The following is a 23,248-nucleotide window of genomic DNA, read 5'->3' as shown; positions in this document are numbered from 1 at the left end:
CTTTTCAATGGGGATTTTTGGCTTTTTTAGCAAAGCAACGCTGCTTTTCCCACTTTCTTCCTTTTGTTTATGTCGGAACACACTGGCAATCTCCTTCAAAGGGCCCCCTTTGTTCCATCCTGTCCGATGTGTGTTGGCAGGATGGCACAGCCATTTTTGTTTTTGATGCAACATGTAGTTTTGAGCCATGGCGCTCACAGGAGCCAGCACAACCATTTTGTGGTTTCTGCGCAACTGCAGCTTGGTGCTGTGGGGAAATACTGTTGAGTGGGTTAATATATCCCACAAATTCCAGAGAAACGTTCTCAGTAGTAATGGCAAGGGGTGGACACAGAGCAATGAATGTTTGTGCCTGTCCTTAGCTAGGTAGGGTGCCTTTGTGCCAGGTTTGATTTTATGAGATGAGGATAGAGGGAGTTTAGGATGGGGTAGCAAAAATGAAGTGTGTTAGCAAGGGGTCAGATGGAGAGGGATTAATGAAGAGGATAGATGAGGTGAGAGAGGATTAATAGGAAGATGAGGCCAATGGTGTTTAGTCATGAAGCGAGGTCACAAAAGAGTAGGAAGGCAAGGTTAAGTTAAAGTTGAACGTAAGTGGAGACTTTTGTAAGGTTAAACACCTCAAAACCTGCACAGCGATGGCAGCAGGGAATGTGTAAAGGTGCAGGTCCAAATCAGGGAAGACGGAGTTGAGTGGACCCAGAGGTTCATAGATAAGAAGCATAGTGAAGGAGTGGACATAGATAGTTGAGGAGCGGTGTATTCAAAGCAGAGCGGGTGGATGTCAGATAGAGGAACAGGAGTAGCAGAAAGGTTAGCCTTGTTGAATATTAAACCAAGCACCTCTGCTTTGTGTCCCTGTTGGAAAGAATAAGCAGGAAGCAACATAACTATGAGAGGGCTCAAGTGTGGCTGTGTCATAGGGATATATGCACAGCTCTGTGACGCCATCACTGCTAGCTAGGGGTTATACATCAAAATGTTCAGTGATAAAGGAAGTTGCATAGGAATTAGGTATAAGTGTGGTAGATTGTAAGGAGGGGAAGGGGGGACACAGAAATCTAATGGGAAGTTGAGATGGGTATATTACGATGACGCAAAGGAGGCAGTCACAGTGTTTCTTTCACTTAGTGCATAAAACAGGGATGGGGTTTGATGACGGGGGGCACGTCGAGTGATGAGGGGGTGAATGAAGCAGAATAGAAGAGGAATGTTATTGCATGAAAGTGCTTGGTGTGGGATTGAGTTGGGGGGATTGGTGTATGAATTTCTGAGCGCTCAGAATGCAGTTGCACAGGAGCCACCAATGAATGAAAAACAGAAAGGATTACTAATTATCAAATTGAAGTTACTGCTATGGCCATCTGATCAATTGCTATTGATCAGAAGACAGTTGTAGAGGGTCACTAATTACAAGTATGCAGTTGCAGAGGGCCATTATCGACCTGAGTGCAATTACACCAAAACACTAATGACCACATTTACGCTACTCACCACCACTTAATGTCAAAATAGTTACAAGGGGTTTGTAGTGACCAGAATGCATTCACATAAAACCACTATTGAACCATATTAGGTTACACAGGTCACAGGGTCACTGATAATCAAAACAGAGTAACACAGGGTCACACTGAACCACATGGAGTTACCCGGGCCACTATTAACTAGCATCTAGTTACAAACGGCCAGTAATGACGAAAAAGAATGTACACAGGTCGACTACTTGCCACAATGCAGTTACATAGGGCCACTAACGACCAGCATGCAGCGACAGACGGTTGTGGATGACCTCCGGAGGAATAGTAGTTATTGGTAGGTGGAATAACAAAAAATTAATCCACATGTTGGTAGAAGATGATAGGGGCTGTCGCCTGGTCAGTAAAGAACAAAGTGGATAGGAAAGATCAGGGATGAATATAGACCAATGCACAGTCAGGAGGATATGGGATATGCGAAGGGAGATGGTTATGGGACAGAATATACAGAATTATGGGTAGTAGCCCGTATTGGGAAATAGGACAGCATTACAAACAGTCGAACATTCAACCTGATGGAATTCATACTATCATAGAGCATACGTTATGAGTCCAGAGCCATGTTGGGAGTCCGTACTGGCATACTAAACAACCAAACAGCCAAATCGTACAAGTGCAATGACCTATGTGCGTTTTGAGCTCTGTATGAGGGGGGGGAGCATCCCAGCAGAGATGGGGGAGAGCCAGGGGATTTGAAGTAGAGATATTGTACAATCTGTCTCGTGATGGTAGAAAACAATAATTTTGCATTATAAAACCCTTTTCTACTATGACAATCACTACCATATTGGCCTTATAGCACCAGTGGTGTATTGTGCCTTTACCTGGGGTAAACAGACCATAGTTTGTGGAGGAAGAAATGAAAAAAAGACAAAAGTGAGGGGCTGAGAAATGGGAGGAGGAAAGGGAGACAATCTATAACCATGAAAGTGATGGGTGGAAGGTTTTGAATTAATCTGAACCACTGGCATTGCTCTGGGCAACCTTCCACACCGCGGTCTTTTAGTCTGTTTGCACCATTGTACTAGGGGTCCAGCCATATGCAAATCAGTGAGGTACTGCCACCAATGGGAGCAGCCCAGCACGAACTGCTAGGCCAGGTCCCCTCTGAGTGGAAACACAAGCAACTCCAGACATGCTTCGGATTGTTGGGTCTCAGTGAGGTGCAGCTTAGTGTCAGAGGCAGCAGCAACGTTTCATTTCGTTTTGTCTTGTTGCCGTGCGGCTTGACTCTCATTGGTGATTCAGATCCTTTCCTCTAACCCGCTCTGCTCTGCAAGCGTTTCAGCTGCAGGCTCTTGCAACTCCTTGCGGAGTTCCTGGCGTCCACGCCTCACATGGTTTACAGCTATTGGATGTGGAGGGTGATGCTGGATTCTCCTTACCACATGGGTTCCTCAGTTGTCTCCTAATTTTTGGGGCGGCGAGTACCGGAGAGGCACGGTACCCCGGCAGGATGTCTATTGATGCGGTAAGAGCCTATTCTTTCTTGTGAATATTGCAGTCATAGCCAGGTAGAGACACTGCTTACAAGCCCAGTGGCTGCTGTCATACTGCTGACGCTGTTCTCATTGATTATCTCCTACCTAAAGGTTCCTGCTCCCGGTTGATACTAGGGATGCCAATACAAAGGGAGGGGCCTACAGTCTACGATCGAGAGACCAGGATTATAAATTCAATACTCCTGCGCCGCTTGATAAGTCTTTTGTAAGACTGCAGAAGCGGGATCAGAAGGCTTGGTGATCTCTTCTCACTCGCCTATCAGAGATCATGTTTTAGAGGTTTTGACTTGCAGCTCTCGTAGGAGACGGAGACTGCAGAGTGATCTCTCTGAGGTGGAAATGCATAAAATCGAGTATGATGCGTCCTCCTTAAAATGCTTGCACCAAGAACCAGGTAACTCTCATATGATGTTTAAGCCTGCTGCACCTAAATCCCTGGGAAATACTCCAAGAGCTAATAACAGTGACATATTGGAGCCTACCCCTATTTCTGTTGTTTGCTCATCCCTGGAAGGGTCTGAGAAACATACAGATACTAATATGGATTATCTTATGCCATCTAATGATGCCTCACAAGAGCTGGTTGGACGTAACCCCACTCAACTAGAACAATCAGTTCTTGCTCAATGGCCAGGTCTCTTGGCCAGTATTGCGAAAGAGTTACTCTTACATACTTTGCACTTTGACCTTGGACTATTGGTGGACTGACTCAACAACTGGGTGGTAGACATATGTTCATCGAGAGTCAATACTGCCTCACAAACTAATGAGCCCCTTAGTCATGTTGCTGGGATCCAGTCATCCAAACGGGATAAACCCTGTCAAGTTAACATACAAAGTGAGCTGCTGGAGCAGTCCTCACAAACCGATCTCCCTACTAGGGAGTTTGTGGCGCACATTGGGCCTATTGTGGCTACCAACAAAAGGATTGAGTTCTCCAATACTGACATTACAGGCCCGGCACCGGAACCATCTTTTTTCATCCCGGTGTTTGCTCAGAAATTGGGTCAAAAAGTGAGGAGACATCTTTCATCGGCGAATGCCATTCCCAAGGCGGGATCTTCACACAATCTAAGCTTAAGAAAGGGTCAAGTGCCTCAAGTAGATGACACGAGCATATATGACTTTGTTATGGACAAGAGAAATGTTGTTATTACCGATATCTGCAAAACCGATGGTCCGGAGCCCAGAGAAGCCATGCATTACAAGGTCCTTGCCTAGCTAAATCAGAGAACTCGGCCAGGTGTGGTCAGATTATCTGACCTGAAGATCCTCCACAGGTTGGACCTAAAAGAGTGTCGCTCGCACTCCAATAATGTCTGCATCTTAGTGGGTTGTGGGTCTGGTACGTAACCTGCATTTTTAAGAAAGTGTAAATACATTCCCAGAGGATCCTCCATTTGTAATCTAATTCTCTGATGTATTTACTTCTCCTTTGCATGTTCCATATATTGTGGTGTTTATTTTTGTTATTTGTATAATTTTGTTTGTACTGATTGTTGTTTGTTGTTGTTCTGCGGCCTTAAGCCTTCGGGTACCTCAGTGTGCATTATAAATGATTAAACATAAACATACATAACTATGGTGCAGCGAGCAAGGGACCCACATCTGGGAATATCCTCTCTCACATAGGGAGACAAAACCATAACCAAAAAGTGATGGGTGGAAGGTTAAAAATTAATCTGAACCACTGGCACTGCTCTGGGCAACCTTCAACACCACAATTTTTAACCCATCTGTGCCATTACAAAATGGGTCCAGTATATATGCAAATCAGTCAGGTACTGTCACCAATGGCAGCAGCCCGGCCCAAACTGCTACACCAGGTCCCCTCTATGTGGAAACACAAGCAACCCAGACACGTTTTGGCCTTGTTGGGCGTCATCATTGAGATGCAGCTTGGTTCCCTATGGCACAGTGAGCAAGGGACCCAGGGCTGGGCATACCCTCTCTCACATAGGGAGACAAACTATAACCAATAAAATGAATGGTGGAAGGTTTTGAATTAATCTGAACCATTGCCATTGCAACCTTCCACACCACCGTTTTTTAGCCCAGGGATGCACAGTTAAGAGAAAATGGTTGTATAAGTAATGGAATGTGTGAAGTGGTAGGCAGTGGATCAAATGAAATGCTGATCTAGAGAGCGGCAATGAGACATCTTGGGGCTCAATTGTGGCCTGGCGTACCATAAATAAAATGTGTTAAAGCCTTGCATAAAGACACTTACGCATTTTGCTTATGATATGCCCCATTTTCTTGTATTTGTATAGCAGAATGGAAGGGCAGAATCAAACTCGGATTTCCGCAGCCTCCCTTCCTCTCTGCCATTGAAATGCCACATCATTTGTGCCGGCATGCATTTTCATGCCGGTGCAAATTATGGGAACCCCTTTGGACCCTGCCGGCATTGGGTGCCCCCATAAAACTGGTGGACTCCCAAAGGATCCATTGGAAAAGCAGCCTTGACATGCTTGCATGGCAGGCTGCGTTTATAATTAAACGCTGCATACCATGCACGCATGATAGGTAGCATTTATAATTACAATTAAACGCTGCCTCACATGGGAGGCAACGTCTACATGCTGACTACCATGTGAGCATCATAGGCAGCGTTTACTCAATTGCATGGCAAAGTGCGAAAGTGCTTGGGGGCTTGGGTCCGGTTTCTGGCCATGCCTGGGCCGGTTTGGAAGAAAGAAAATTGAAGAACAAAATTGTTTTTTTTTTTTTCAAAAAGCTTTTCATCCTTCTTAGCTCGATAAATGAGTACCAACACAGGTTGGGTGATATTGTATGCATATTTGTTCTAAAAAAAAGAGCTCAAGCATAAGTGCTATACAATAACATATATCAATTGGCCTTGGACGTGTGCTTGGATTCACAATAATTTAGTGTACTTAGACACAATGCTATTTGATGCCACTTCCTATTTTGTCAAGGGGTGAAAGGTCGTGTTTCATTGCTTCCCGGGATGTTACTTTGGGGTGAGGTCAAATGACATCACTTCCGGTGATGTCTTCAGAGATCAAGGCTCGTAAGGCAAGGGGCGGGCCACTTTTTTGAGGCGAGGGGTGGGCCATTTCTTTTGGGTGACCAGGCCTATTTTTTGTCCCAGTCCCACCCTGTATGCTACCTTTTGACCTGCACCTTTCCACACTGCCGTGCAAATGACGAACATTCTAAGGCAGGGACCTCTGCATGCCAACGTGCATGCGTAAAGGTCCCTGCAGCCGAATTACGTGGAGACTCCAAAATGAGCTCCCTTGTGGAAAAACGTATTTTCAGTGATGCGATTTCTATACCTTAAAATAAGTCGTATCATTAGTCGAGGTGTGGTTGTGGGATGGCTGCTAGATGTGCTCTGGAAGCCCTTACAGCATGGTTGCACGATAAGGCAAGTAGCATTTTTGCTGCACCCCTGCAAACCACAGGGACAAAATCTGCGATTGCCAAGCCAACTGTTAGAAGTGGCAGTGGCAAGAAAATGGCTGTGTAAACAAGGTGAAAGATAGGCGCGACAGAGGGAGAGAGAGGTCAGGGAAGAGGAAATGAAAAGCACCCTACAAAAGCTGTACTTACTTATGATGGTATTCACTAATCATTAACGGTGGGAAATGTGCGAGCTATGTGGTATGTGTGCATCAGGATATAAATGCTTCAGTTCCTGTGCTCATAGCAATTAACTATATCTGGAACAGGGGTGTTGCTAGGTATGGAAAAGATCAGGGGCAAACCTAATGTCGGGACTGGGGGGATTCGGGGCTAGTTATAGCCTTTTGATTGTAGTCCCTGACCTACTATCCGGGGCTACAACCAAAAGACCCGGGGCTATAGCCCCCTCAGCGCCCCCTTAGCAACGCCTTTGATCTGGAACATCTAGGACTGCTGAGCAATTTCAGAATGGATATTTCAGCATCTGGTTTACAGACTAAACATTGTCCATTTATCTTTTTTCCACCACTTGTCCCTGCAGAAAGTAATCTGTAACTGTTTCCAAATATATATATTTCGACCAAAAGGAACTAAATCAATCAAGTCATCAACTGCAGGATGCCTTACCTTCGAGCTCCTTTCCTGGGGATGACTTTGGCCTTGAACTAAGTGGACACCCGCCCAACCTTTGGTACAACAGGTCAGATCTACTTGGGAGCTGCCTGCTGCAGTGGACAAGCCCTGGTGTTCTGGAGGCCAGTGGGCCTGAGCGCAATTCGAAATCTCACTTGCCAGTACAGTGTGGGGGAGGCAAGTGCTCAACCTTCCCTGATAGGCGCTCTTCTAATTCTGTGAACGTGTGTGTATCTGTACCTTTTGGGTAGGAGCATATCAAGTTAATACATAGGGGGTCATTACAAGTCGGGCGGTAAGGGATACCGGGCACTGGTAAGGAGACCGGTGCCGGTAATTCCTTACCGCCTGATTCCAAGATCCCTTGGAAGGAACCATAAAGGACGTGTGGTCGGACCACACGTTCTTTACGGGACCCGTTAAGGGACCTTGGAGCTAATAACGGGCCCGCAATTAGCGGGCCCGTTATTAGCGCCTTCCCATTGAGCCCTATGGGGGTTCAAATGGGAATGGGGAATGGCTTTTGGAATGGGGACTTACCGGGTCCGCCTAGGGCGGAATGTCCCAGTAAGTCCCCCCTCGACCAGACCGGACCCGGACCGATTTTGGAGGCAGCCATGGCGCTAATAGCACCATGGCTACCTCCAAACTCGGAATGAGGCCCATAGTTTTAAATAAGAAATCACAAACTGGGGTAAAGGTTCCATGCCTGACTGGATCAATCTGCCTGGGTGGTTAAGACTTTCTTTGTGCATTTTGGCACACTAGTGTGTTGATGTTGAATTGTGTCAATTTGCTTTACTGAACAGAATGTGTATCTTCACTCTGATTTCCCAGTCGGGTCAGTGGTCAAGAGTCAGTAACTAGCCTCATCACCTAGCTGTTTTTTAAATGCAGGTATATAGTCTGCTCTATTTTGTATCATTACTTCCGCTCCTTTTTGTCTGCTATTATTTTTTATAATTGACTCATTTCTTTGTAAGTGCTTAAGTGCATCCCCTTCTGCCGTAGTTTAGTCATATTTTGTTAAATTCTTCTCTGTGTTCTTGCTAAATTGTTTACTTAATTCGGTAATCACATGTTAAAAGTATGTCTCTCGGGTATTCATGCACGCGAGGCCATGTACATCAATTTATTATACAGAACTGTCATTATCTAATATTTTCTGGTTGTTTTCTCACAGATCGGTGTACTCTCTTGGAGAGTGATCGTTGAGTCCCTTTTCTCAGGAGTCTACATAGAAGATTTGTATAGTTTAAGGAAAGGAGATAGCCTGCCCTCCTTTTGCTTATTCTTTCTTTTGTGTGTGTGCGCTGTCACGGATGGTTTAAAAATACCCCAATTCCAGGGATTAATTCAATGGTGTGTATGTTCAGTTTGATAAATAACGTGAGGATGTGATGGCAGCATGCTGGAATCTGGCAAATCAAGCTGGCGGTACACATATTGAGTGCACCCAAGCACTGTATTCCACCCTACTCTCTTGACTGGACTGCGGTCCCCAACAGCATTCAACCCACAAGCACTTTGAGATCATACCAACGATATATAGAGTGCTATATGAATGCCAGATAACATAACATAACACACTAAGGGCATTCCCTCTCTCATCTCCCTTGAACATTCCGCCTCCCTAACCCAGGTGTCCCTGTATCCCAGGTTGGATACTTGTGATAGGTCAAACCTACTCTCTAAGGTTCTAGCTATGCTGAGAGCTTAAAGGCAAAAGCATGATCTATCTGCCTCCCTCTGAAGATTTCCTATGTCAGTCCTGACCTATCACTTCCTAGGATTCTCAAAACAGGACTGAAACGTTTAAGTGCCAAATCTCAAATGCACTCGTTCAGCCTCGTTCAGCCTCTCCCTCAAATACTCCCGTTCTCCCATTTCCCTGACCTTACTATTGATATTTTTGTAAGCTGTAAAGACCGGAGGGGGGTGTCTGTACTTCTGCTCTCTATATGGTAGACGGGAGGTACAGAGGACCCCAGCCAAGATTCTCTATTATAGGTACATGGTCGAGCAATCAAGGCCTAGCTTCTCAGTAGGTGATGCAGGCTGGTTCTTAAGTACAGTGCAGTTCCCTAGCACACAGAAAGGAATGTCCACACACTGTATTACTTAAAACACAGTCTTTATATAATTAATATTCAAGGTTATGTACAATATCACGATAACCCACTTTGTACTCAGTTATCTATAATGACAAATATACAGTTACATCATGTTCTACTCTTGTTCTCCCTCTTTCATCCTGTCTCCCTCCCTCAGATATTCTTCCCAATCTTTCTCTCTCCTTTGTCCCTCAGATGTACATGCCCTCTCTGCTCACTCTTCTCCCCTCTACTATCCTCTCCCTTCCACCATGTAGCATCATTTTCCCTCTCCACTGCACTCTCCTCCCTCCACTCTAGTCTCCTGTTTCTTCTCCTTTCTAGCTTTCTCCCTCCACTCTTCTGTCTCAAATACTTCTTTCACCCTCTCACAAATGTATTTCACGCTCTTTCTCCTTGCTCACACCCACTCGTTCTTGTACACTAACCAACTACCCTTCACAAGCTCCAGTAATCATACGGTCACTAACAGCCACAGTCTTTCAAATATGTACCACTCTTTCTCAGAACCAACACCTCACCTGAAACACACTGCACAAACATCTCCAAATCGCTAGGCTCCACCGTCCTTCCTCTGCCTTGTCTCTTGGTCTGCCACTGATCCACCTCACCTCACCCTAGCTTCCCTCAACTTGTCTGACTCTTTGAGGGTTTTTTATAACCCTACCTTCCCATGTCTCCATTATCCACCAATCCGCTTTGGGTCCTTTGCTCACATGCTTCCCAAGTCCAATGTCTCTTTTTGGTTTCCCAGAGGTTGTGCCAGTACCGCACCACCAGCGGCGTATAGCGCATAATGTAGTCTCTTTAATGTGGCCTCCTGGACATCTGTTGCTAAAGTGAGGATGCAACGAGTCTGTGATTAGCGGTGAACTGCTTCGCTGGACCAGCGTAGAAGATCTTCTTTTGTCCACCGAGCCGGCAGTGGTTTTCCACAGCATGCGATGCGTCCATCCTCTGCACGGCCTTGTGTGACAGGTAGTCCTGGAAAGACAGACACAGAACTATGGGCGGAATGTGATAAATAAGGTATGGGGTAATAGATATTGGTACCCTGTGCATACAACATGGCACAAACAGGGAGCAGGCAGAGACTGTGGCCCTCCTAACATCACCCCGCCCCTGGAGGAGGATTTGCTCTCGTAAATACCCTGGTAGGCCTCCTGCCCCAGGCTGAGATGAGTCCCTATCTGTCTGACCGGGTCATGCCGCTAACCCTGTCACAGTACATATTAGTAGTTGTTTATTTGATCATTTATTTGTTATCTAATTAGCCCATGGTGCTCATACACGACATCAAAGAAGAGGCCATGACTTCATTCCATGAGAAATCGTTGTGGAATGATAATGGTCTGAATAATCAACAGAAAGGAGAAAAGGTACAAACATCTGTGAAGAACAAAACTGACATAGCCCTCCATCAGGAGAGACATTTCACTGATTTAAAGACCTGTGAATTACAATAGCAAGTGGAGACAGAGATGTATAGCTGTAGTTCAAGTTGATCTTGTGATGTAAGCATACTGTTTAATTAAAATCTTATTGCAAGTTTTTAACAAAAACGTTGAGCATAGTAGAAGATGGGTGTTATCTACAACGAGGTGGAAGTAACCTTAGTGAACATGTTCCTCCTGTTTTCACATCCTTAAACAAATCTGATGAAGTTAGGATATGTGTGTACAAGCAAACCTGACAGCAATATTATGGTGATGGCATTTGTAACATGAATGTACTAATGACTGTTTACTAATCTATATATATATTTGTGAAAGTGTATTTGTATGATCACGGTTGGCTCTAGCCCCATAACAGTTGGAGGGCTGAAATGTTTGCCTAATGTCGGCATACCAGTCTCGGGTGTACTGGCAGTAGTGACATTTGACCAACCCCGCCCATTTGCCGTGAACACAGCGTGGTCCGGCTCTCTGCTATCAGTACAGGTGATTTCTGGAGATTGCCTATTTTGTGATTGTTGTGCAATAAAGATGCAAGTGCAATGCAGTAAAAGGAGCACACTTTTCAGCTGCGGGAGTAACACTGTAAAAGGGGAGGGGGATCATCCTGATGCTTACAAAATAATAAACTAAAACCCATACTAAAACTAATCCGTGAATACAGTGACACAGGAAAGTAGAATCAAAATCTTAGTGCTAGGATGAAATGCAGTAAACAGGCCTTAACATCTTGCTTTTGTAGGGAACGTGTGTTAGCATTTTACATGCTGGAAAAGCCACTGTGACTGGTGATTCAGTGCAGAACCTGTGATCCCAGGCTAATGCTGTAAAACGTTTATAATGGTTGATATTTTTTGAGGTCACAGATTACAGTGCACAGGCTCCACCAACAAGCTATGAAAGCATGACCATTTTATATTTCATAATCACTCATAAAATGCGATTTTCCAATGGAACCGGAGAGAACCATGGCAGTTTCAAATTTCCCTGTAGAACATTTTGCTTGGGAAAAGGGTTAGAGTGTACCCGATATGCTACATTTATGTAACAGTGCATCTGTTGTTCAAGGCTCTGACGGTGACATGGTGGGCAGCTCTTCCCATGAGAATCAAGATGAGGCGACCACGGCAGTCGAATAAAGTTCCGCTGGTCGTCTCAAATGTTTCAATGAATTAACTTTGTTTTGTGGGAATTAGGGGTGGATTGTGTCATCACATGTCATGGGAAGGATTGTGGACCCAGTTATTAAATGTAATGTATGATTTTCTATAAGGCTTCAAAGTGCAAAAGCCAATCAGCTCCACGTTGGGAGATTTTTTCATGTCACATGGTCACACATACTAATTACTTTGCATTGTATAAAAGTTCTAACTTTATGGCTGTTTCTTTGGCAGCACCTTTTCATGCAGGTGGAGCGTGGAGCGTACTGGAGTGCGTGGAGCGGACTGGAGTGCGTGGAGCGGACTTGAGGTCATGGAGCGGACTGGAGGGCATGGAGCGAACTGGAGTGCATAGAATTGCACGACTTACATGGAATGGTTTGGAATGCATGAAACGTTTGATGAGCATGTAACCCACCATCTCACATCACCATGCTTACTCTCTTCTCTACATCACCACTCAACTAGAATACAGAGATACTATGACACCATTCGGTATAACTGTTCTCATACCAACATCTGGCTCATACTCCCCATCACTCTAACTAAACACTGCTGGTTACTCACACCCCAGCCAGGCGTTCTCTTCAGGCCTAACACAGCCACAATCAGTCTGGATAAATCCTGCCAGAACGAACACATACTCTTTATCTCTCAACCACCATACCTACCGCAGAATACCGCACCAGCTGCACACATATCCGGTGCTCACACGCACCTTTGACTCTCTCTACGCTCTCTACTGACCTGAACTTTGGTTCCCAAGGGCGTTCAACCTACCAGCGCCTTCAGGCCATACCAATGGTATATAAGGCGCTACATAAATGCTAAGTAACATAACATAACATAACAGGTCTGTTCCACAATCTATTTGAATTTGCTAACCCAACTGCACCTGGGGCCCTAAATAAAACTGTGTTACTTCTTGCACTGACGTACACTCCTTTTTGACTACTTTTGTAAATTCTTGGTGAGTTTTTCGAGGCGAACCCCTGACTCAGTTGGCTCCAGCCCCACAACAGTTGATGGGCTGAAATTGTGGCCCAAGGTCGGCATACCAGTCTGGGGTGCACTGGCGAACCCCACCCATTCTCCCTGCACAAGAGGGGTCCAGCCCTGTGCAATCGGTATAGGCGATTTCAGAGATTGCTGATTTCGGATTTTTCAAAAATAAGAAGTTGTGATGCAATAAAACATACACAAGGCGATAGCAAACCTCACGTGCATGTCAGCAACAGACCCGGGCAACGCGGGTGGTACCTCCCGTTGATAAATCCCATGGCATGAAAATACTTGCATTTTTCTCTTGCCCACTATTCTTTTTATCCATAAATGTTTTTTTTTCCTGTTAGACAGGACTAGGACTGCAACAGCATCCTTGAAATCCTCTGCATCTGAGCATTGATATTTCTGACCATTCTTAGGTGCGTTGCCTCTGGATAGAGCAGATGAGCTAACCAAACCCTGGAGACAAGATTGTTTTATACTCAGGGATCAAGGATTCATCAGTGAAGTGGAAAATGTAATTAGACACTGCACAGAGGACAACTTACATAGAGCCATCATTGGGACAAGTCTGGGATTGTTTTAATTCCCGAATAGGTCTCCCTTCACTGGAGAAAATATCAGCTAGGAGAAGATACAATGCTGCAGATAATGTGAGTGTGGATAGCTTTGGTAAACTGCTTGCATGCATTCTGGAAACTAAACAGGCAGCAACGCCATACACTCCTACATAAATGCAAGTAGTGAAGTAATAAAGAAACAACATAGAAATCAACCAGGCACTTGCTACATTCTATGAAAATGTTCACCTAACGTTCCCCCTATGATGGGACTTCTGCAGAGCTGCTTTTCAAGGATCTCGACATACCAAACTTATCAGAATTTAGTGCAGACTTAATAGATGGGATGGTGTCTTAGGATGAGTATACATAGGTTTCATCACTGAATCCAAGTAAATCACCAAACTTGGATGGTCTGACAGCAATTCCCTTTCAGACCTTTACATCTAACGTGGCACCTGTCCTGCTTTCAAGCTCAATCAAGTGCTTAATCATCCTGTCGAATCTGGATAGCAGTGTGCAGGATTGCTCCCACTACCTAATACACCTGGGGACACCTATTCTAAATATAAAATCGGCAGATCACAACTGCTTTTTAAACTTCATTTCAGGTTTTCGGGTTTGAATGTCCTTGAGGTAAACAGAACATGTTTGTTATTTTATCTTCCCTGTCATAGTCTATTCCAGCGCACGTGTCATTAATAGATCGTTTTGGACTGATTTGTGGTCATAAGGCCAAAGGGAGTAAACCAGTGGCTCTCCCAATCTCGAGGGTGTAAAACACAAAGGAAAACAAGGATTGGCTTTTTGGATGGGAGAAGAAAAGAGGTGATTTGATCAATTAATTGTTAAAACCAGGAACGCAAACCAGACTCTGAAAGCAAACATCCTAACACCATGGAAAAGATAACATTGGGCATTTGAGATTGTTTCAACTTGATATGAAAATCAACGATCACATTCATTTCTTCAGCTGCGTATTTTAATCATGGCCAATGTATGTATTCCATGCTTCAATGCGGAGTGTGATAGGGTATTTAGTGGAGCAATGTGCACAATTCCCTTTTGCAATGTTGGAGGCCAGAGTCTACCTACCATTAACATTGACAAGAGGTGGAGTTGATTGTTTTGTTTGTTTGTTTGTTTGTTTTATTATTTGTAATGCGCGCCTAAACCGGAGGTAGCAGGGCGCAAAGGTAACAAGAGGATTGAATAGCTTAGGTTACATTAGGATTGGGATTGCATATACACTCTGGGCACAGCGGAGCGTGGCGGAGTGTGATCGAGTATTTAGTGGAGCAATGTGCAGAATTCCCTTTTGCAATGATGGCGGCCAGGGTCTACCTGCCATTTCCATTGACAAGAGGTGGAGTTGATTGTTTTGTTTGTTTGTTTGTTTGTTTTATTATTTGTAATGCGCGCCTAAACCGGAGGTAGCAGGGCGCAAAGGTAACAAGAGGATTGAATAGCTTAGGTTACATTAGGATTGGGATTGCATATACACTCTGGGCACAGCGGAGCGTGGCGGAGTGTGATCGAGTATTTAGTGGAGCAATGTGCAGAATTCCCTTTTGCAATGATGGCGGCCAGGGTCTACCTGCCATTTCCATTGACAAGAGGTGGAGTTGATTGTTTTGTTTGTTTGTTTGTTTGTTTTATTATTTGTAATGCGCGCCTAAACCGGAGGTAGCAGGGCGCAAAGGTAACAAGAGGATTGAATAGCTTAGGTTACATTAGGATTGGGATTGCATATACACTCTGGGCACAGCGGAGCGTGGCGGAGTGTGATCGAGTATTTAGTGGAGCAATGTGCAGAATTCCCTTTTGCAATGATGGCGGCCAGGGTCTACCTGCCATTTCCATTGACAAGAGGTGGAGTTGATTGTTTTGTTTGTTTGTTTGTTTGTTTTATTATTTGTAATGCGCGCCTAAACCGGAGGTAGCAGGGCGCAAAGGTAACAAGAGGATTGAATAGCTTAGGTTACATTAGGATTGGGATTGCATATACACTCTGGGCACAGCGGAGCGTGGCGGAGTGTGATCGAGTATTTAGTGGAGCAATGTGCAGAATTCCCTTTTGCAATGATGGGGGCCAGGGTCTACCTACCATTTCCATTGACAAGAGGTGGAGTTGTTTTCATATACACTCTGGCCACAGCAAAGCGCGGCGGAATGTGATCGAGTGTTTTGTTGAGTAGTGTGGCGGGTGGCGTAGGAGTGACCTCCCCTCCCGCCTGCGCCTTCCCGTTGATATTTAGGACATGGTTTATGCAACGTCGTAATGGATTTGCAAGTAAGTGGCTGACACAAAAAAGTTGGATCTTTGTCCTGGACGCTCATATGAGAATTGGGTTGCTATTTAAAGTGCCACCAAGTTTTTTCTCAGCTGTGCGGCGATAGCTGGGAGCATTTACACAGAGCCTTTTCGGCCGCTTGGATTGCAGGGCATGGGAAGGCTGACGATCCTTTGCTATTTATAACATTGAATCATAGTGGTTTGGGATGCCCATTCCGTGAGGCGACTGTGGGGGAGGTTTCCCCTTTGAGCCCGCAGAATAATTGTGCCTCAATGCCTTCTGCATGAGTGTCTGACGTTCTTTGACAACATATATTTGTGACCCCTTCAGTTGGACATATCACGGTGACTGTTGGGTCTGGCCCCCTTTAAACCCACTGGTGCCTACATAAATACTGGATGCCGAGTTTCTTCCTCTGAGCTTTGTGCAATGTGCTGGTTCCACCGTTTCCCCATTGCCATTTATCAACGTTGTACGTCTGCTGCTGTTCGGCACAGGGCTTACCTATTCCAATATGCTGGGTAAAGCAGGACTTAAGCCAACGAACTATAACCTTGGAAAACAAAAGCCCTATGGCAAACGTAATGGTTACTGACGAGCTGCAATGGTGGGGAGCACGGATAGGTCAGCAATGGAGCCACCTGTGGAAAGAAACATCAGCAACGGATGCACCATCTAGACGATGTTCATGTAAAACTAAAGAAATCTCGATTTTCTTTACTAACAAGCAGGAGAATTTGAAGCCATTGTTGCCTGATGGTGGAAATGAGGTTGAGGCTACAACGCATGAAGAACAAGTGTTAAATAAATCCCTCTTATACTCCACTTTCGATGGTCTCGATAACAACTCCTTACTAGACTTATGTTATCTAGTGAGCAATTCTATGCAACCTGCTAGGGTAGTATCTGCTGAAAGTACTGCCAATGTTTTGACTATATCTGAAGCTGTGGGGCGGTGGCCTCAGATGGTGGAGCAGGTTGGGTTTACGGGTGCATTATTTATCAACGCTTATCTGCATCTCCCAATTTGTTAATGGATGACACTCCTCCATCAGTCGGCATGACACCACTAGATTTAAACAGCCACTCCAATAGTCCCTGGAATGGGACCAGCTTAAATCAAACGGGTGAGGACATTGTCGTTCATTTTGCAGTGAAGGTGCTGTTGAAACTTTGCAGATGTATCCGTGAAGAAGTAGAAAAGCACTGTATTATGCTGAGTGCGTTATTAGGGAACCTAAATCTCCCTATTTCTTTGGACGAGATTGTAGCATTGCCTAACAAAAAGGTACCAGCACCACTGATTGTTATTGGATCGCAGGAGGAAGGAATGATTGAATGTCCCCACGATGAGTTGCTGGTGTTCCCTCTGACTTATCCTACACACCGGGATAGACGCAGGAAGAAGCAGTTACAACAAAAGTCATCGGGGGCAGTAAGAAACCCCACAATCTGCAGTCCTGTGAGAATGTGATTCCACTGAACTTGATTATTGATACTGCTCCACAGAGAACAAACAAAAAAAAGAAAGAAATGAGAAAGAAGAAACGTAAACAGCAAAGCGAGGGTGTACTCACCAGCTGGTTCCTAAATGAAAATGCCTCTATAGAAGAGCCGAAACATGTGGTGACGATAACAGATCAACCAAAGGATTTGGATGATCTTGATGAAATAAGATCTTTTGGTGAGACCAAATCTGGTCATTGTGGCTTACAATATAGGAGTTCCAACCCTATACTCCTGTCAACTGTTTCTTCAGCACATCCTCCAATGATAGTCTAACGGGTAAACGTATTGTGACTATCTGCCAGGATGCCTCAATCATAAAAAGAACAGTGAGAAATCGCCCATCGCTGCTTAAATTATTTACTAAAGTCCCTTCACTATGAAATCTTGAATTCTAGTGACTTAGAGTTTGTGCAATCGATAGGCGCACGGTATGGTGACATGTCGAAGATCCCCTGTGCATTACCAGCTACAGCATATCTAATTAGAGGTCAAAATGAATCCCTAGAATTCCTGGGATACAACTTGATAAAGAGCCTGAACTAAAAACTGGTGACAATATTTTTGAAAATTGTAAAAAATGTAACAATGGTGGGAAGAATGTATCGACAGTACTCCCTAAAGAAGCCAATAATCTAGGTTGTGATAACACACAGGTGTGCAAATGGATATGGAGCGTCATTCCGGGTCTACTGGGTCCTCAAGATTTAATAAATATCTTATCATGGAATACAAGGGGGTTCTCGTACCTCACCTCGGTGAATGGCTCTCTCCAGGCATTAATTAATTTAAATATATTCATGCTACAGGAAACCAGGATGTGGGAGGTTTTCTCTATGGATGGATACGCAATTTATCGATTGCAACCCTGCTTGAAAGGAGTGGGGGTGTCATTGCAGTGGAGACCATTTTGGCCGATGAGGGTCTCAGTAGGTGTTTATTATTGGTTTGCATATACAATCCTACTGGTAATGAAAAAACGGAGAGTGTCTTTGAATATACCTAGATAGGTTATTCTTGACTTGGGTAGAAGATCCTGATTGTGATATGATACTCCTGGGGGGGTGCATGAATGCAAAATGTGGGGTGTTTACTACAAATGTCCTAGCCAGTCATGTGCCGAAAAGAAATAATATGACATTGAAAGATAAGAATACTAAGGGCGTGGAATGGATCAAGTTTTGGACTGAGTGGGAGATGACACCACTAAATGGCCAGTTTCCAAATGATATTCCTGGGCAACCTACCTCGAAGGTGGGTAACGGGGAAAGTACCATTGATTCAGTATGTGCGAATGGACCTTTGCTTGGAGTTGCAGTTTCATTTGTTATCAGACCTACAATCTTCAGTGATCATCATACATTCATACTGAGCATTCAAGGAATGGTGGGGAAGCTCATTGTACTTGGCCTGGGTGACCTCGAGATTAATAAAGGAGGTAATCAAACACAATGGTCTGAGGGTAACATTAGATGGGCTGGTAAACTGTTTACCAAAGGTTTGGATGATGGAAAGGCTTTTTGGGGGGATGTGGATGTAAATGGCATCGAACCATGGATCAAAGAAATGTCCTTGAAAGCGGGGGTATTCAGAGGTAAACCAATTGTTCAACTGGCCAATATGAAAACGAAACAATTTGATGTGGAGGTTCAATTGGTGAAGCACAAATTACATAGGCAAGTGCGAAATTTAAAAAGATCAGCACTACCTATATCGGATATTATAGCAAATACCTGTAAAATTAAAAATTAAAAATGTATGCTGCAATTGGCTAAAGAGACGAAACACGCAGGGTTTGAACACTAAATGGCAACACCTGCTGAAGGTCATGTCGTCACATAACCCAAAAACAATCCGGCGGACCCTTACTTTAGCTAGGGATCCAAAAGATGGTAAACAAATGTTAAACCCCATCAACAAAGGTACATGGTGAACGTTTATCAAGTCCAAAATGTTGGTCAGCCAAAACGAGAACAACTGCATAGTGGCAGATGATAGCCCCTAACCCCTACAATTTAATTGGGATTGCATCATAGAAGTGATCCAAAAGGCAAATATTTTGAAAGCTCCAGGCCCAAATGGGCTGGTGACTGTAGTACTGAAGGCTGAGACAATAAAATTTACTTCACTGCTTTGAAATCTGTTTGATAAAGTATACCATCAGTAAAGAATCCCTGTGTCCTGGACCTGCGCCATATTGATTCCAATACACAAAGCTGGCGACAGGCTTAGTCTGGAAAATGACCGTTTACTGTCACTACTACATACCACCGGTAAGATGTTTGCAAGCTGTGTGCTAAATCACCTGCTTGCATGGTTTAATGAAAATATTCTTCTTCACCCATTGCAAACCGGTTTTCGTGTAGGGGCCAATACCAACTTAAATATGCGTGTAGTTGATCAGTTAATTAACCAAGCTAAAGGTAAAGCTATTCCACACCTATATATAGCATACGTGAATTTCAAATCCGCTTTTGATCTGGTCAATCGGGAACATCTTTGGGCGGAAATGCAAAAGTGGGGTTGCCCAGGCTTCTTACTTGAAATCGTAAAAGCTCTTCATTATAAAACTACTGCTAAGATCATACTGAGCAATGGAAATCTATAGGATAAGATCGGTATAAATTGTTGTGTAAAACAGGGGTGCATGTTGGCCTGCCTCCTTTTTAATCTATATCTTGCCAATCTTATCCGACGCCTAGAAGCTTTGGGCATCTGATCCCAAAGATAGGTCAAGACCGTATTACAGCGATATTATATGCGGATGACTTGGTGCTCTTTAGCCACACCTTAACAGGCATAAAATCTTTTTTGGAAACCTTGGTAAATTATGCTACTGATAATGAGCTAGAGATACATCTAGACAAAACAAAAGTAATGCTAGCCACTCACAAAAAAATAAACAGGGTGCGGATCAACCTAAGTATCGGGCAGATTCAGAATGTCACCTATTATAAATATTTGGGCTTAAATCTGATGTCAAATGCCAGCTATGAACATATTATAAATATTAAGATCACTAAGGCTAGGCAATTGACTTATCTGATTAGTCGTTTCTCTAAAGGAAACGCTGGTTATTCGTTGAATGGGACTCTAACGCTATATAAGCAGTGGTTTTTGTCTTGTATGGATTAGACGGTTTAGAGCTGCACAATCTGGAGTCGCTAAAATAGGTTGAGGGCCTTTTTTGGTGAAAAATGCTGCGCTTGCAGCAAAGTACTCTGATAGAGTACCTAAGCCTGGAGCTTAGGTTATTATCACTTAAAGCAAAGTCATTGAAGCGTAAAGGTGAAATGTTTATCCGCACGCAGATAGTGTTTCTTTGATGGATCAGATGGCCGGGCATATGCAAGCCGGGAGTTTGGGAAATGTTAAATATTTGGAAACAGTAAATCAGCTTTTCTCAAATATAAACTGGCAACCTGACTTCACACGCGGGCCGAGTTACATAAAACAAAAAAAGATGTTCTTGCTTAAACAGAGTCAATAGACTGGTTGTCTAACTATACCCACCTGGGCACACCAGGTTTCTCAAGTGGTCCATCGTTTTATGCGTCCCCAACCTTATCTCTTGATATGCCCCGATCCCAAAGTAAGAAGACTACACTTACTTACCTGGATTAACCAGCTTCCGGTACTGTCATCTACTGGTGGTCAATTAAAATGGAGCCCCGAAAATCGCTTTTGCAGGATATGCAAAAGCCAAATAATTTGGAAACGGTGAGACATATTTTCACCGTATGCACGAAACTTGGCCATCTGTACATGTTGCATTTGGGTCATCTGGTACATGATTATGAGGCAATCCTGAGCGAGGATTTTTTGGGTTTGCTGTCTAAATTCAAACTCCATACCGATACACATTGCTCTGTACCAAATTTGGGTAAACATCAAGACACATTTTGAGTAAAGCATTAGTGTAGTAAGGATTATGAGATTTTAGATGGAGTAGTACTTCCTTCTTTTAAGAAATTTTATTATATTATTTGATGAATCTGATGAGTTGAATTGTGAATTTTGTCTTATGAATTTTAGGGATGAATCGATGCAGATTGATGAATTCTATGTAAACATATGTAGTAAGAATGAAAGAATGGAAGATGATTTGTAATTTCTAATTATGTGGAAAAAAACTTTTTGTTTTGTTCTACTTCTAGATATGTATTTATGTGTATGTCATATTATTTCCGATCTGTGGATTACCAGCGTTTTGTAGCAAATATTTGTTAGATTGCAACAGACTGTAGTACATTATGTTTAGTAAATAATATATGAAAAAATCTATGAACTAAAACGTATAATAAATAAATAAAATAAATATGTTAAATACCTAGAAAAATGCGCCTGTGCTGTGATTGAATCCGCAGGCCAAAGTTACATGGTAGATAAACAAACTGAAGGTCACATTTTGCAAAGGCAGATTTGCTTTTCAGATTAAAAGCCCTATCACCAAGCCACAAATCTCTGACACTCGCTCCCCTTGATAGGTGGAAATTTAACAGCAATGTTTATATATTAACCTGAATGTATGTATGTGTGTGTGTGTGTATGTTTGTCTGGCTACACACCGTTAAATGCACTGCACCAAATTTTGCATGGATTCCTTATTTGTCTCGGGCAAGATTCTAGTCTATGTTTGGATTGAAAAAATGTAATCTGTAGACACCCTCATTTACTGATTCTGAACCTTATTCACTACAGTGGGTACTAGAAGGAGGCCCTGTACACAGTTTGAAACTGTTGATTAAAGCATTTTTAAAGGGAATACAAAAAAAGAATTACATTTTTTTTTATCACGCTACTCCAAATATGGGAAATTGCAAGGTTACAGTTTACATAAGTTCATTCACGAAAAGAGGGCACAATCAATCAATCTTTCTTGGCCATTTTCTCAAATGTGCCGAAGCCATTAAGTAACTGAAACATGCTGCACAAAAAACGAACATCACTTGAAAAAGCTCAATCTGATGCAAAGAGAAAATCAATATCAAGAGCTTCTGAAACACAACAACAAACAGCAGCACGACGTGCCAACCAGAGGCAAGAGCAACTTTTTCCAGGGCAAATGAGATGCCAGAGCAATCTGAAGCGAGACTTGCTGACATGAGGACAAGAGCAACATCCTCCAGGGCACATGAGACACCGCTCGATCAGGGCACGGGCAACACCGAGACACCGCTCGATCAGGGCACGGGCAACACCGAGTACCCCAGCTAGTCCTTACTATAATAATGTCACTATAGATTAAGAATATGAGCTTTGTGGCTTGAACACTAAGTAAAATCGGCTTCACCAAAATGATAATAAGGATAGATGCGCACAAATCAAAAGTGATCTTTAAACTTAATCCAGTGGTGGTCCATTTGGGAGAATCAATATAACCGAGTGGGGAGTAAAATATATTATGGATATGTGAGTGAAGCACTGTCCATGGCACATGTCTTTATGGAAGGAAGAATTATACTTTTCAATCAATTCGCAAACGATATAACTCCAAATTCCAAGCTCTGCAATTGTCTCTGTCTGGTAAAAAGGAATATGTATATAGTACAATTGCAGGTGCAAAAAAACAGAGTGCTGAACAACGAGGAACTACATCAAAAGGTAACGATAACATGGAAACAATTAGAAGGACTATCACAGGTAGACATGGAATGCGATGGAGAAAGGGGATGCAGAGAGTAACAGGTAAGGAATACAGGTTTGGGAGGGAAAGGCAGACCATGGGCCTCATTACACGGAAGGCAGTATCCATGGCGCTATTAGCGCCATGGTTGCTGACGGTAATTTACCGATTCCGCCATGGTGGATGGCGGAATTACCGCCCCATTCCAAGGTTGGCGGGGTGGTAATTCCCCATTCACCATTGGCCCTTCCCCATTCCCATTTGAGCCCCCGTAGGGCTCAATGGGAATGGGGAAGCCGGTAATTACGGTCCAGCAAATTGCGATACCGTAATTACCTCCAAGGTCCCTTTGCGGGTCCCGTCCTTAACGGCTGGTAAAACCAGCCGTTAAGGTAGGGACCCGTGAAGGGACCTCGTAGTA

Source organism: Ambystoma mexicanum, chromosome 7q (genome assembly GCF_040938575.1).
Source record: "Ambystoma mexicanum isolate Mex_15411 chromosome 7q, UKY_AmexF1_1, whole genome shotgun sequence".
Lineage (NCBI taxonomy): Eukaryota > Metazoa > Chordata > Amphibia > Caudata > Ambystomatidae > Ambystoma > Ambystoma mexicanum.
Note: the sequence above shows the minus strand (reverse complement) of the source record.